The following is a 15,172-nucleotide window of genomic DNA, read 5'->3' on the forward strand; positions in this document are numbered from 1 at the left end:
GAATCTTAAGCTATGGTACATGAGTTAGTTCTAGAGGGTTCATTTGAGAGATGGTTTAGCCTTGGTTATCTCCATTTGCATATGTTGTTATGATAGTTGAGTTTGAGAGATGGTTTTATATTTGGCATATTCCTTGGATTAGGAATGATCATTCCTTGGTTTAAGAATGATTTATCCGTTTGATCTTCTTGTGAGAGGCTTATATCCATGATTAGTTATATGGTATGGTTTAGGTGTTGTTGAGGCTTCTTGTTGGGGTTTTATGGAGGAGATCATACTTGCACAATTTACATCTAGAGGTGTGTGTAGAAGGACATGATACAAGTTATGATTTGCATGGTTTCTCTTTGGTCTTGGTTATCTTCTTGGATGTTCAATTTTTCTTACATTAGATTTGAGATTTGTTGGAGATTGTGATCACTGGTTTGTGCTCATGTATGTCATGTGAGAGATGACATGGTTATTCCCTTATCTCTTTCCTCTATTGGTTGTGGAGAGCTTGGGAGAGCATTGGAGACTTATTATGAGAGTTGTTCTTGCAGCTTATTAGTTTATGTATTGTGCATGTCCTTGAGACTACATGGATTCACTTCTTTGAGATGTTGTGAGTGGATTGGTTATAGATTTGACATTATCTTTTGTAGTGGGAGCTTCTTGGTATATATGTGTTAGGAATAAGGTGTCTCAACCTTGGATAATTCTTATTCTTATTATTTGTTTTGTAATTTTTTTTTGAAAATAATGTAATTAAGTGTGAGTGTACATGTCTAGTTGGCATGTTGATGTGTCACTCCACTTGTATGTGTTGACATCTTGAATTGTGTGTAAGGAGATCATGGCTAAAACAATTATGACAGATTCCTATGATGCATAAGAGCTATCTTTGAAAGATTTGATAATGGGTGAAGATGTGAAGACATGTGAAAATTTATCATTAAGTACTGTACACTTGAGTCTCCAACTCACATGTGGGGTTCGGGGCATTGACCCAAATTTTTTTTGGGTTCCTACTTTTCTGGAGAATGGTAAAACCTTAATATGATTGTTCTTTGAAAGTTGCACTAAAAGGGAAAATGCATGCTATAAGCATTTTTAGGGTTGCAGATAGTGGGGAGTGAAAGTGTATTGTTGGTATGGTATGTTGCTACTGAATTGGTCTTCTATGTCCTGAAAGAACGCACTGCAAGTGTGTTTTAACCTTCTGTATTGAAGATAATACATTATGCAAGTTTTGGAGGGGTGGGGTTATTCTACCAAAAGGTTTTTCCCCACTGGCATATCTTTGTGTTTATGTATTTTCTTTCTTTATCTATTTTTTGTATTCATGGTTGACTACAATAATATTGTTTACATAATATCAAATCTGAAATTGTAAGGATTTAATAGGAATTTGCATAATACTTTCCTTAAGGGATTAGTGAAGGAAGTTGTTTCCGCACCTGAGTTTTCCTTACAATATGTGGCAAGTATTTCTCTTGAGGCTTGTGATTGCAGGTATAGATTGGATATGTCGATGATGTGAGATTCACTTGGTATACCTTTGGAGGTATGGATAGTTTGATAGTCTTGCACTTGGTTGGGTTCTATTGTAGCTATGTATATTTTGACAACTATAGATATATGTGATTACCTTTGGATCAGGTTTTTATGCTTGGAATTTCAGTTGGTATAGGATTTTATGATATTCTAATGTGACAGGTTGGGTGGCTTTCTCTTTGGATGGCTTTGATGTATGTTCGATGGCAGTGGCATAATAGGAGGTGAGATCATTCATGTTTGAGATGCTCGATACTTTGATTTTGTTGTGGATACTAGGATGGAGCACATGGTGTACTTTGATCCATGATGGTGGATGTGCTGGGAGGGATTTTTCCTTTGTTCTCCATGTGGCTATAGATTGAACCTATGCAATGTGTACAACAAGTGGGAGATTGTTGAGATAATAGGTGTTGCACACATTGCATAATATTATTAAATTGTATTATTTTATTTTATTATGTAATGTTACACCTAAAAGCATTTAGATGGATGTACAACATGTAAAGATTCCCATGGGATATACTTGATGAGTTGTATTATAACATTGTGATAATATTTCATGTAATTATTTAATATTGAAGAAAATAATTAAATTTTCAATATTAATTATGGTGTCAATGGGTTAGGTAGCACATGACTTTAGCACATGGTTTATGTAATAGCACTTGATGGTTTTGTGGGACTAGCTACTATATAAGCATCCACAAGGGTGTTGTTTATGTAAGAAGATAGAAAGGAAAAAGGCAAGAGTTGAGCGAGTTAATGCTTGACAGGTTAGCCAAGGGAGCATTTGTGAAGGTTAGAAGCATGGCATGGGATGTGCGAGTTCATGCTTGTTTACATGGATTTCTTGGTGTTGGCTATGGCTTTGAAGGATTCCATGTTGTATTTTTTGCTGAATAATATATGGTGATGGATGCTTTTGGAGGCTCTATTTTTTCCTCAGTCCCAGGGAATATCTTGTGTCACAATTTTTTGTGGGTATGTTGTTTATTATCTTGCATGTGGATTTTAGTTGCATATTTATTTTAGATCTATTATGGGTTATGTAGAAATGGTTATATTCTTTATTGCAAGTATCTTTACAATAGTAACCAAATTATCAAAGTTTACATGACACATTCTTTTATACCATAGGCAACTTTCCTCTACTTGTGCCAAAAACCATGGACTATCAATGAGATCTAGATATAATATATTACCTTTAGTCTAATTTTGAGTTCCAACTAGGTTTCCTTTACCATTCAGAAGACTGACCTTCCCATTCATGAATTCTACCTTGAATCAAATATTATTTAGTTGTGCCACACTTAAAAGATTGTGTCTTAGTCCTTCAACCTTGTAAGCATTGTCACATTTGAGTTCATCAATTAATGCATTATATCCTTTTCCCTTCACATAACATGGTTTATTGTTTTCAAAATTAACATGTCCACCATCATAGTGCTCTAAGTGTTCAAACTTAGTTTTATCACTAGTCATGTGATGAGAACAACCACTATCTATTATCCATATGTCATTTTTGCTAACATGAGAAATAAGTGTCATCTTTTCATTATCCTCATCATATAACTCATCTTTAATAGCAATATATACCATTTCATTTTCATCATTACATTACAAATCTTTAGCAATATAATAAGATTTCTCACCTTTATCTTTTTAGTCTTTGTAGCTTTTGAAATCTTTTTTTCCTTTGAGCTTGTTGAATTTTCTATCATCTTTTCTTTCCTTATTTGGACACCTTGCAAAAATGTGACCAATTCTTCACAAGAGAAAAAAATCAATGGAATTTTGCCTGTATATTTACCTTTTGCCTTTTGGTAACCTTCTTGCAAGTAGGGCTTCAATAGCTTCAAGGTCATCATCTGATTCTTCTTCTTCTTCACTGTTAGACTATTTTCCTTTTGAGTTTCCTCCCTTTCTACCAAGAGTTAGCATTTCTTCGAATGTTGATTCTATGTTCCAAGATCCAGAAAGATAGTTATCAAAGTTATCCAACTCAAAAGTTGTTAACCTTCCCACTAGTGTATCCAAAGTTATATCATTTTTGGGATCACGTCTCATCTCTTGAATATATAAAACTCTAATTTCATAAATAGGAAGAAGAGTTCTTAATACCTTGTTGACTATTATCACATCATCAATTTTTCCTTTTGAGGCTTTGATTGCACTCACACTTTCTTTGATTCTTTCATTGTATTTGACAATATTTTCATCTTCTCTCATTCTCATCTGATCAAAATGGCCTCTTAGACTTTCTTCTTTGGCTCTCCTCATATCTTGATCTCCTCCATAAATCTTTTCCAGCTTGTTCCACATTTCACGAGCAATAGGAATTTTTTTGACTTCATTAAATTCAGAATAATCAAGAGTAGAAGCAATTTCAATCATCATTGTGTTGTGATTATTTTTATCTACCATCTGATCCAATCATCATCATGTTGTGATTGTTTTTATCTACCATCTGATCCACAATCAAAAGATTAGGAAGAGTCACGTACTAGTTCTCCAAGAAGCTTAGGCCTATATGTCCAATAGTTCCCAAATGTAGCTTCATGAGTTCCTTCCATGCTTTGAAGCTATCTTTGTTCAACTTAGGAATATTTCTTCTATAAGACATCTTGATCTTTAGCTTAGGTCCTTGAAACCTTTTCTACAAACACCAACAACTCTAATACCAATTGTTGGAAATATAAGAGGAGTAACTGAGAGGGGTTAGGTGAATCAGTTACCACTAAAAAAATTCCAAATCCCTTAGATGTCAATACAAACTTCTTATTAACTCAAATCCTTGTATAGCTTGGTTAGAACTAGATATTCACTGGTACTCGGTTAACAAAGCAATCTTGAAATATTAATGTGTATTAACCTTTAGTAACCTAGTTGCAGAAAGATAAATTAGTAAGAAAATAATATGAACAGATGAGACACCAAGATTTAATGTGAAAACCAATTTGGAAAAACCACCAATGCAACTAGTTACAACTTTTCACTCTTCTGAAGTGAGCCTTGTAAGGAGCCAACCCTGTTAAAGGTTACACAACACACTGTTTGGTGTGACCCTATTAAAGGATTTGAATCACCCTATTAGGAGTGACCTTGCTAGAGGTCTTAAGACACTTCAATCTAGAAATTTCACCTTTTTAAAGGATTTACAAAAATGACTGTTAAGTCAACTCTGTTAAGAGATTTGTTCACTACTACAATTGTTAGAGAGTAACAATGATTGCCATGATTAATGAAGCAACTTATTTGCATATTCAAATGTTGGATACAATTGTCTAATTGTGTGGTCTTTGATGTTATACAAATGTCATATTAGTCAGCAGACAGTATCTACCAAGCTCAGTTGGTCAGCAAAGAAAATTTTAGTGTCTACCGAGCATTCATAGAAATTACTTTGTGAAAACAGTTTCTACCGAGCTCACTCGAGCGTCAAAGAATTTTGTGGTAGAAGTTAGTGTTAATCAAGCTCCCAAAGTTAACAAAGGAAAGTTAGTGTTTATCGAGTTCACTTGATCTCCAAAGGATTTTGTAGAGTTCACAGTGTTAATTGAGTCTTTGTTGGTTAACACAGGAAATCAGTTCTAAAATAGTGTTTACCCAGTAGGGTCAGCCAATGAAGGATTTTGTTGTTTTGGGAAATAAAGTTTAAATATTTTATGTAATGATTGTAGCCAACTGATGAAATGATTATTGGTAATTTTAAGTTGTAAATGAGTCAACTTGATAATTTGAAAGGTATATATGAAAGGTCAAGTTGAGAATTCTAAAGTATGGATGGATGAGCGAGCATGCAAGTGTATTGATTGAAGAAGAAAGTGTGAGTGAACTTTGAAGGATGGTTATCTATCCTTGAGAAGTAGCAAATCTTTACTCAATCAGAGAGGATCTAGTGGAGTAGAACAAAGATCTGTATCAACAATTCAATTTTATCTCATTCAAGTCTATTCATTGTTACTTTCTCACCATTGTAGTAGTAATTTCTAAATCTCTTAACAGAGTTGGTTTAGCAGCCATTTGTAAATCCTCTAACAGGGTGAGAAATCTATTGAATTATTCTAAAGACCTCTAGCAAGGCCACTCCTTACGGGGTGATTAAATCCTTTAACAAGTTTATACCTAACAATGTGTTTTGTAACCTTTAACTAGGTTGGCTCCTAACAGGGCTCACTTCAGAAGAGTGAAACTTAGTAGCTAGTTACTTGGCAATTTTTCCCATATTGGGTTTCCACATTAAATAGGGTGTCCCATGTGTTCATGTTATTTCTTTTACAGTTGCATGCTAATCACTGTGAATGCTTAAAGATCAGTAATAAGTCAACATACATTGTATCTACTGAGTTACAACATTTTTCTGTATGTTTACCGGGTGACAATAGTAACTAGTTTTATTAGACATCTAAGGGATCTGTGGATTTATTTTTGTGGTAACTGGTTCACCCCCCCTCTTAGTTACTTCATCTACATTTCTGACAATTGGTATCAAAGCTTTTGGTGCTTGGAGGAAGGATTTCAAGGATCTAAGTTAAAGATCAAGATGTCTTACAAGAGGGAAATTCCAAGGCTTAACAAGAATATCTTTTTAGCATGGCAGGGACTGATGAGACTTCATTTGGCTTCCATTGGAGATACATGATTGAAATACCTTGATGAAGAATATACAACTCCTTCTAGTACATTATCTATTAATGACATTGCTCAGAAAAAGACTCACAACACCATGAAGATAGGCATTGCATTAGCTCTAAGCTATGAAGAATTTGATGATATCAAGGACTGCAAAATTTCCTTTGAAGTGTGGAACAAGCTGATAGATATCTATGGAGATGATGACAATGTGAGGAGAGCCAAAGCAGAAAGTCTAAGAGGACAATTTGATCAGATGAGAATGAAAGAGGATGAAAACATTGCCAAATATGTTGAGAGAGTCAAAGCAAGTGTTAGTGCAATCAAAGCTTCTGGAGGAGATATCAAAGAGGAAACGGTTGTAAGTAAAGTTCTTAGAACATTGCTTCCCATTTTTGCAATTACAGTATCTACAATTCAAGAAAGAAGATGTGAAGCAAATCATAAGATAAATTTGGAAGCCATAGTAGGAATATTAATTGCATTTGAGCTAGATAACTATGACAATTATGTTCCAACTTCCAAGAATATTGAATCTGCATTTGAAGCCAAGCTTTCACTCAACAAAAAGCGAAGAAAATAAAGGAATCCTAGTCAAAAATTGAAGAAGAATCAAAAGAAAGTTCTGATAGTGATCTTGAAGTAGTTGAAGCTCTGCTTGCAAAGAAATATTCTAGAGGCAAAGGAAAATACAAAGGTAAGGTTCCCCTAATCTATTTTTCATGTGAAGAAATTGGTCATATTGCTGCTAGGTGCCCAAACAAGCAAAACAAAGATGAGAAGAAAGGTCACAAGTGTAATGGCAAGAAAGATTTCAAATCATTCAAGGACAAAGGTAAGAAAACATGTTTCATGGCTAAGGATTCTAATGATAGTGAAGATAAAATTGTTTACATTGCTATGAAAGTTGAATCTAATAACGATGAGGAAGATAAGATGGCACTTATCTCTCATGTGAGCAAAAATGATACGTGGATCATAGACAATGGTTGTTCACATCATATGACTGGTGACAAAACTAAGTTTGAGCATTTTGAAGACTATGATGGTGGTAGTGTAAGGTTTGGAAATAATGAACCTTGTTGCATAAAAGGAAGACGCCAAATCTCATTAACCAAAAAAATTATATGTGATAATGCCTATTGGGTTGAAGGACTAAAATATAATCTGTTGAGTGTGGCATAGCTAATCAATACTAGATTCAAGGTGGAATTCATGCATGGAAAGGCAAGACTACTGGATGCCAAAGGAAAGTTGATTGGATCAGGCATACAAACAAAGGGTAATTTGTTACATCTTGAACTTGGTGAGTGCTCATGTTTTATTGCTCAAGTTGAAGAAAGTTGGTTATGGCACACAATGTTATGTCATGTGAATTTTGATAACATGGTAAAGATAAGCAAATTCAAGAAAGTAAGAGGCATTCTTAGTATAAAAAAAATTGATGTTGGTCTATGCAAGAATTGTTAGATTGGTAAGATGGGAAAGACTAGCTTTAAAAGTAAAAACTACTAGTCTGAAGATATTTTGAAAATTGTGCATACTGATTTGTGTGGACCTATTGGAATTGAGACCTATACTGGAGAAAAGTTCTTCATTTTTGTTGTTGATGATTACTCTAGAATAATGACTGTTATGTATCTAAGAGAGAAGTCATAAGCATTTGAGAAATTCAAATGGTATTTGGCCAGAGCAGAGAAAGAAACAACAAAAAGACTGAAATGTTTGAGATTAGACAGAGGTGGTGAATTCATTTCCCATGAATTCAATAAATTTTGCATTGAAAGAGGAATCAAAAGACATGTATTAGCTCCTGGAACTCCTGAGCAGAATGGAATAGCTAAAAGGAGGAATAGATCTATCATGGACTATGCAAGGACTTTAATGATTGAAAAGAACATTGCTATCAAATACTAGAAGGAAGCTATCAACACTGTAGTTCATACCTTGAACCGAGTATAGCTGAAGAAAGACTCATTCAAAATCCCCTATGAGTTATGGTATGGCTATAAACCCAATGTAAGTTACCTGAAAATATTTGGAAGTAAATGTTACATCTTGAAAGAATCTAGAAAAGGAAAATTTGATGTAAAAGGTGATGAAGGTATATTTTTTGGGATATTCTTGCAAGAGTAAGGCATATAGATGTTTCAATTTGTCTACTCACAAAATCATAAAAAGTGCACATGAGAAAGTTGATGAGTTTGTAGAAAGGATTGAAGAAGAAAGCAAAAAGGAACCAAAATATTACAAGAGATTTGTTTTCATTGAACCTGATATAGTACCAAATAAATCTGTCAATCAGGAAACTTCTACTCCCAAATATTTAGTCACCGAGTTGCAAGAAGTTCAAATCGAGTCATAGTCTGAAGCTATTGAGCCAATGCCTACCGAGCCAGAGCAACCAAAACCTGAAGTTGAAGTGCAAGAGGATGACAATGCAATTCATTTAAAAGGCAAGGAACCTGTATTGGCCAAGTATGTTAGGAGACATCATGCACCAGACTAAATTATTGGAGACAAATTTGAAGGTACTATGAGAAGAAGTAAGCTAAAAGGTACTTGTTTACTTGCTGATTTTGAACCTAGAAATGTCAAAGATGCATTGGAAAATGAAAGTTGGATTGAGGCTATGAATGAAGAGATAGAGAAAATAGAGAAGAACAAAACATGGACTCTTGTACCTAGGCCTACAGATAAAAATGTGATTGGAACAAAGTGGGTATTCAGGAATAAGTTGAATGAAGATGGTAAGGTATCAAGAAACAAAGCCAGATTGGTATGTAAAGGCTACTCTCAAAATGAAGGAATTGATTATGGTGAGACTTTTTCTTCCGTTGCAAGATTGGAAGGTGTCAGGACCTTACTTGCATATGCTACATACAAAGGATTTAAGGTATATTAGATGGATGTCAAATCTACATTTCTTAATGGTATTCTTGATGAAGAAGTGTACATTGAGCAACCTGGAGGTTTTGTTGATCCAAACAAGGACATGGTCTGCAAATTACACAAAGCATTGTATGGTCTGAAACAAGCTCCTAGAGCATGGTATGAAAGATTACATAACTATCTTATTTAGATTGGTTTTTAGAGAACTAATGATAACAATAGCTTGTACATTAAGGAAGGACCAGATAATAAGATTTTTTTGGTAGAAATATTTGTGGATGATACTTTGTTTACAGGAAATGATGATCTATGCAAAGATTTTTCAGAGAAAATGAACAAAGAATTTGAAATGTCTATGTTTGGTGAGATCAAATTCTTTGTTGGTCATCAGATTCAACAAAGTAAGAATGGTATCTACATCACTTAGTCTAAATACATCATGGAGATACTCAAGAAGTTTGGTATGGAAAATTGTAAACAAGTTGGAACACCCATGTGTACTAGATTAAAGCTTACCAAATATAGTGAATCAAAAGAGGTAGATCAAACCTTTTATAGATCAATGATTGGAAAGTTACAGTATGTGGTTCATACAAGACCTGATATTGCTCTTGCAGTTGGTATAGTAGCAAGATTTTCAGAAAAATCAAGAGAAAATCATATGATGGCAATCAAAAGGATCTTGAGGTACTTGAAAGGCACTGAAGATTATGGATTATGGTATAGACTTGGAGGAAATCTAGACCAAAAAGTGTTCACTGATGCTGATTGGGCTGATAATTTGGATGATAAAAAGAGTACAAGTGGTGGAGTATTCTTTCTAGGAAAAAGGTTGGTATCATGGATAAGCAAAAAAAAAAATTGCACATCCCAATCTACAATAGAAGTAGAGTATGTTGAGCAATAGTGAACTGTTCTAATATTGTTTGGTTTAAATAGTTATTGGAAGCCATGAAGGTTGAGATCAAGGAATCAGTTGTCATGTTTTGTGATAATAAAAGTGCAATTAACATATCCAAGAACCCAGTGATGCATTCCAAAACCAAGCACATTGCAATAAAATATCATTTTGTCAAAGAAGTAGTGCATGATAAGCAAATTAGATTGGAATATGTCCATACAAAAGAACATATTGCTGACATATTCAATAAGCTATTACCTAAGGATGCATTCTTGTATCTAAGAGGTAAGTTAGGGGTCATTCCCCTATCTAAAGCTCACTAAATTAAAGCTTTAGTGATGCATCAACAGGAACCAAGTTGAATATCTATCAGTTGACGCAACATAGTCATGGGAATATTGCATAAGAATTAGTACTTAAGGTACATTGTTACTCATTTGGTATGTGTTGTCTTTGTCATGTGTTGTCAAAGAGGGAGAGTTTACTGTCATATCTTTCAAAAATTTGAATTTGTTTGTCGAGAGTTTGCTATTTGGAGAAGAAGTTATGTAATTCCTTCACAAAGGGAGATTACTACATTAGAGAAGTTTGTGGCATAAAATCTATGAGGGAGAAAATTTTCTATCAGAGAAAGAATTGTTTGCAAATTTCATTGTGCTATGACATGTTGTGTTGCCGTCAATGCCAAAGAGGGAGATTGTTGGATACAATTGTCCAATTGTGTGTTGTCTTTGATGTTACACAAATGTCATATCAGTCAGTAGGCAGTATCTACCAAGCTCAGTTGGTTAGCAAAGAAAATTTTATTGTCTACCGAGCATTCCTGGAAATTACTTTATGAAAATAGTTTCTACTGAGCTCACTCAGGTGTCAAAGGATTTTGTGGCAGAAGTCAGTGTTAACCAAGCTCCCAAGGTTAACGAAAGAAAGTCAATATTTACTGAGTTCACTCGATCTCCAAACAATTTTGTAGAGTTCACAATGTTAACTGAGTCTTTATTGGTTAACATAGGAAATTAGTTCTAAAGCAGTGTTTACTAAGCAGGGTTGACCAATGAAGAATTTTTTTGTTTTGGGAAATAAAGTTTAAATATTTATGTGATGATTGCAGCTGATTGATGTATTGATTATTGGTAATTGTAAGTTGTAAATGAGTCAACTTCATAATCTGAAAGGTATATATGATAGTTCAAGTGGAGAATTCTAAATTATGGATGGATAAGTGAGCATGCAAGTGTATTGATTGAAGAAGAAAGTGTGAGCCAACTTTGAAGGATGGTCAGATATCCTTGAGGAGCAACAAAGTTTTACTCGATTAGAGAGGATCTAGTGGAGCATAATAAAGATATGTATCAACAATTTAGTTGCATCTCATTCAGGTTTATTAATTGTTACTTTCTCACCATTGTAGTAGTGATTTCTAAATCTCTTAACAGAGTTGGTTTAGCAGCCATTTATAAATCCTCTAACAGGGTGATAGTTCTATTGAATTGTTCTAAAGACCTCTAGCAAGACCACTCCTTACAGGGTGATTAAATTCTTTAACAAGGTCACACCTAACAGTGTGCTTTGTAACCTTTAACTAGGTTGGCTCCTAACAGGGCTCACTTCAGAAGAGTGCAAATCAGTAGCTAGTTACTTGGTGGTTTTTCCCATATTGGGTTTCCATGTTAAATCTGGTGTCTCATGTGTTCATGTTTTTTTTTTATGGTTGCATGTTAATCACTATGAATGTTTAAAGATAATTAATAAGTCAACATACATTGTATCTACCGAATTATAGCATTTTTCTATATGTTTAACCAGTGACAACAGTAACTAGTTTTATCAGACATCTAAGGGATCTATGGATTTATTTTTGTGGTAATTGATTCACCCCCCCTCTCAGTTACTTCATCTGCATTTCCAACATCAAATAACTATTCTAGCTTATCCTATGGATCCCTTTGATCAGAATATTCTTTCCAGCTCTTTGGATGTTCTACCTTTAGTTAGATATCCTTCTTTATTCACATCTTACCTTCTTCCATTTCTATTATATTTCAACCAACAACTTGACCTTTCATATATATGAAACCCAATGTCAAGTAGGCTTGAATACCCTTACAAATAAATAAATAACATTCACTAAGTTATCTTACATAAAAAATAAAATAAACAAAATTGTTCTGTTGTAGGTTGGCTAAAACTAAAACTGGGTCACTTAGTTACCGCCGAGTTCCTTGGTAACTGACCCAACTCAACTTAACTGAACACCTTTGTTAACCACCCTGAATTGGTTAAAACTTGAATCCTTCAATGACCAACCTAGCTCAGTTTGTACTTGATCATTGGACTTGGCTTCATCTAAAATTCTTCTTGGCTTATACTGGAGTCTTCTAAGCTCGGTTACTACTGGCAATGATTGGTTAGAGCATAACATTTGTGTAACATCAATGACAATATATAATTGAATAATTATTTTCAAAAAGTAAATCAAACAAAAAAAATGAGAACTAACTTAAAACCAACAATAAGTTTGACACCAAGGAAAAGGGACCAAAAAGACTAAGGAATGTTGTCCCAAACCACCAATAGACTATCAACTAAATCAATGTTCACCTAAATAAAATGTATATTAATGCTCCTAACTTTTTTGACTAAATTATCAATTAGGTATAAGTTTCTTCATAATAGCATCCAACAAATGCTTGGAAGAGGGGATACTCTCTTTCAAACTATTAATTCTACCACAATGTAAGAGAAAATCAAATTATATCTATCCATCATACCCTTAATATTATTTTTAATACTTGGGGTCTCTAAAACAAGATAATTGTCCTCATTAGGGGTGACTATTTCTAAAGGGATTTCCACATGCATGGTTAGAATATCTACTAAGTCACTTTCTTAGGAAAAAAGGGGAGTTAGGGTTTCTAACATCCATGGGATCAATATTTTACTCTAAGAAATAATTTTTGGTCAATAATTGATCTTTCAAGCTTTATTATATCATCTTCATGTAATCTACAAACTATTGATGAGTAGTGGCTTCCAATTCACTAGTAATTTTGATCCTATTTATTTTCCCTACAGATCTGGCCCTAGAAAGTGGCCTTTCTAAGGTTTCAACCATAATAACATGAATATAAAGGTTGTTAAAAAACCACCTTGCCTCAAACCTATAAAGTATCAAAAAATAAACTTTTGGAGAACCATTAACCAAAATGAATTTCTTATGGGTAGAAATATATTAAAAAATTAAATTGACCCATTTCTTGGAAATGCCAAAGACTTCTAAGGATTTACTCAAAAATATCCAATATACTTTATCATAACCTTTCTTTATGTTAGCTTGTGATGACTAATTGAGAATGTACTCTATGCTCATTATGTATCCTCACTAGGGTTTGGGCTTAGGCCTAGCCTTAAGTGGGGGTTTGGGGGTGATAGTCCATGATTGTTAAGGTTTTTGGGGGCAAAACTACCTAGGAATATTTTTTGGGGGGTATTTTATCGACTATTTTTATCAGGGTCATCCTGTTGTAATTATTCTAGCCCTAATTTTGCAAGCAGTAAAAAGATTGTATAAAATGGCTCAAGGTTAGGGATTTTAGTAGGTATGATCACACAGTTTCTTGTAGTGATATTGAGTTGTACAACATTGCAGATTGTAATTTGATTGTAATTACTAAATAATAAGAACATTGGACTCACTATTGGTGCACATAACCCAGGTATTGGGTGAACCACGTTAAATCTTTGCATCCTGTGTTCTCTTATGTGTGCTTTATTATTTTATGATATTGGTTATATTTTGTATGTAATTGTCATGTCCCCTTTTCAAATAATTAAAAAAGAAAATCTTTGCTAAGGCAGGTAGGCCCAAGAAAGTGAAGTTTCGAAAAAAGGGGGTTAATCTTTGGAAACCGTTGGACTAATAAATGAAAATTATTATTAAAATAAGTTTCATTAACCTCTCTTGGACGTGAGTTACAGTTATGCCCTCTTTTAAGGGGTTTGGAGGCATTTTGGGCACATTCCAGAACTTGATTTTTGCTCATTCTTTGTTATTCTTCAGAGGCTGCCAAACCTGTGGAGAAGGAGACCCAAGAACGGGAGTTTGCAGGTTTCCAGGGAGACCCAAGAACAGGAGTTTGTAGGTTTCCAGGAAGGCTAAGGATGGGAGTTTGAAGCCATTCCATGTGCATGCTCATACAGAGTTTTCCTTTGTGCTGAACAGTGCAGATTTGTGAGTTTTCGGGTGTGTTTTTGTATGAGTTTGGTGTTTACAGTTGAGTATTTCATATCAGTTTGGGTTGCTGCTGTATATCAGACTTTTAAATGTTAAAATAGAGCTGAATATATATATTGGGACGTGATTGAACTTCTGAGATAGATTATTAGTGTTTTTGTGGTGTTTCCGGGCATATTTTGTGGTATTTCGGGAGCCCGATGAGCATAGTTTTGGTCCTACATTTTCGAGCTGTTGTGTAAAGGCTATACGGATCTGGAAATGTCAATTTGTAGGCTGTTATGCTGCTGAAATTTTTGTAAAAATTTCCATTTTCAGATTTATTAATAATAGGTGAAGTTGTGAAGCTTTTAGCACTATTTTCAGCATACCCGATTTGGGGTTTCTTGAGGAATTTGGAGGATCTTTGTGATATTAGTTGTTTGATCTTAAAGATCTGATTAAAGGTTGGAAATATCACACAAAAATCAGAAAAGGGAAATTTTAGTGGTATCAGAGCCATGATCTTGCCAGCCTGAGGGTTTGTAGAAGTTGCAGGTCAGTTTTGACAACTACCCAGATCTTGCATTTCAGTTTTTAGAACTACCCAAATCTTGCATGCCATAATTTATGGTTGCATGTTGCTTCTAATCAGATGCATGTCAAAATTTATGGTTGAATTCTACTTCAAATCATTTTCATGTTAGTTCTTGGTGAATTTGGTGGTTGTAGAAGTTTGCATGTCAGTTTTGACAACTACCCAGATCTTGCATGTCAGTTTTGACAACTACCTAGATCTTGCATGCTAGTTTTGACAACTACCCAGATCTTGCATGTCAGTTTTGATAACTACCCAAATCTTGCATGTCAAAATTTATGGTTGCATTCTACTTCTAATCATATGCATGTTAGTTCTTGGTGAATTTGGTGGTTGCATGTTGCTTCTAATCAGCTGCATGTCAAAATTTATGATTGCATGCAACTAAGTGAAAGAG

This window comes from Cupressus sempervirens, chromosome 2 (genome assembly GCF_028749045.1).
Source record: "Cupressus sempervirens isolate cs-2001-9-10 chromosome 2, ASM2874904v1, whole genome shotgun sequence".
In the NCBI taxonomy this organism is placed as follows: Eukaryota; Viridiplantae; Streptophyta; class Pinopsida; order Cupressales; family Cupressaceae; genus Cupressus; species Cupressus sempervirens.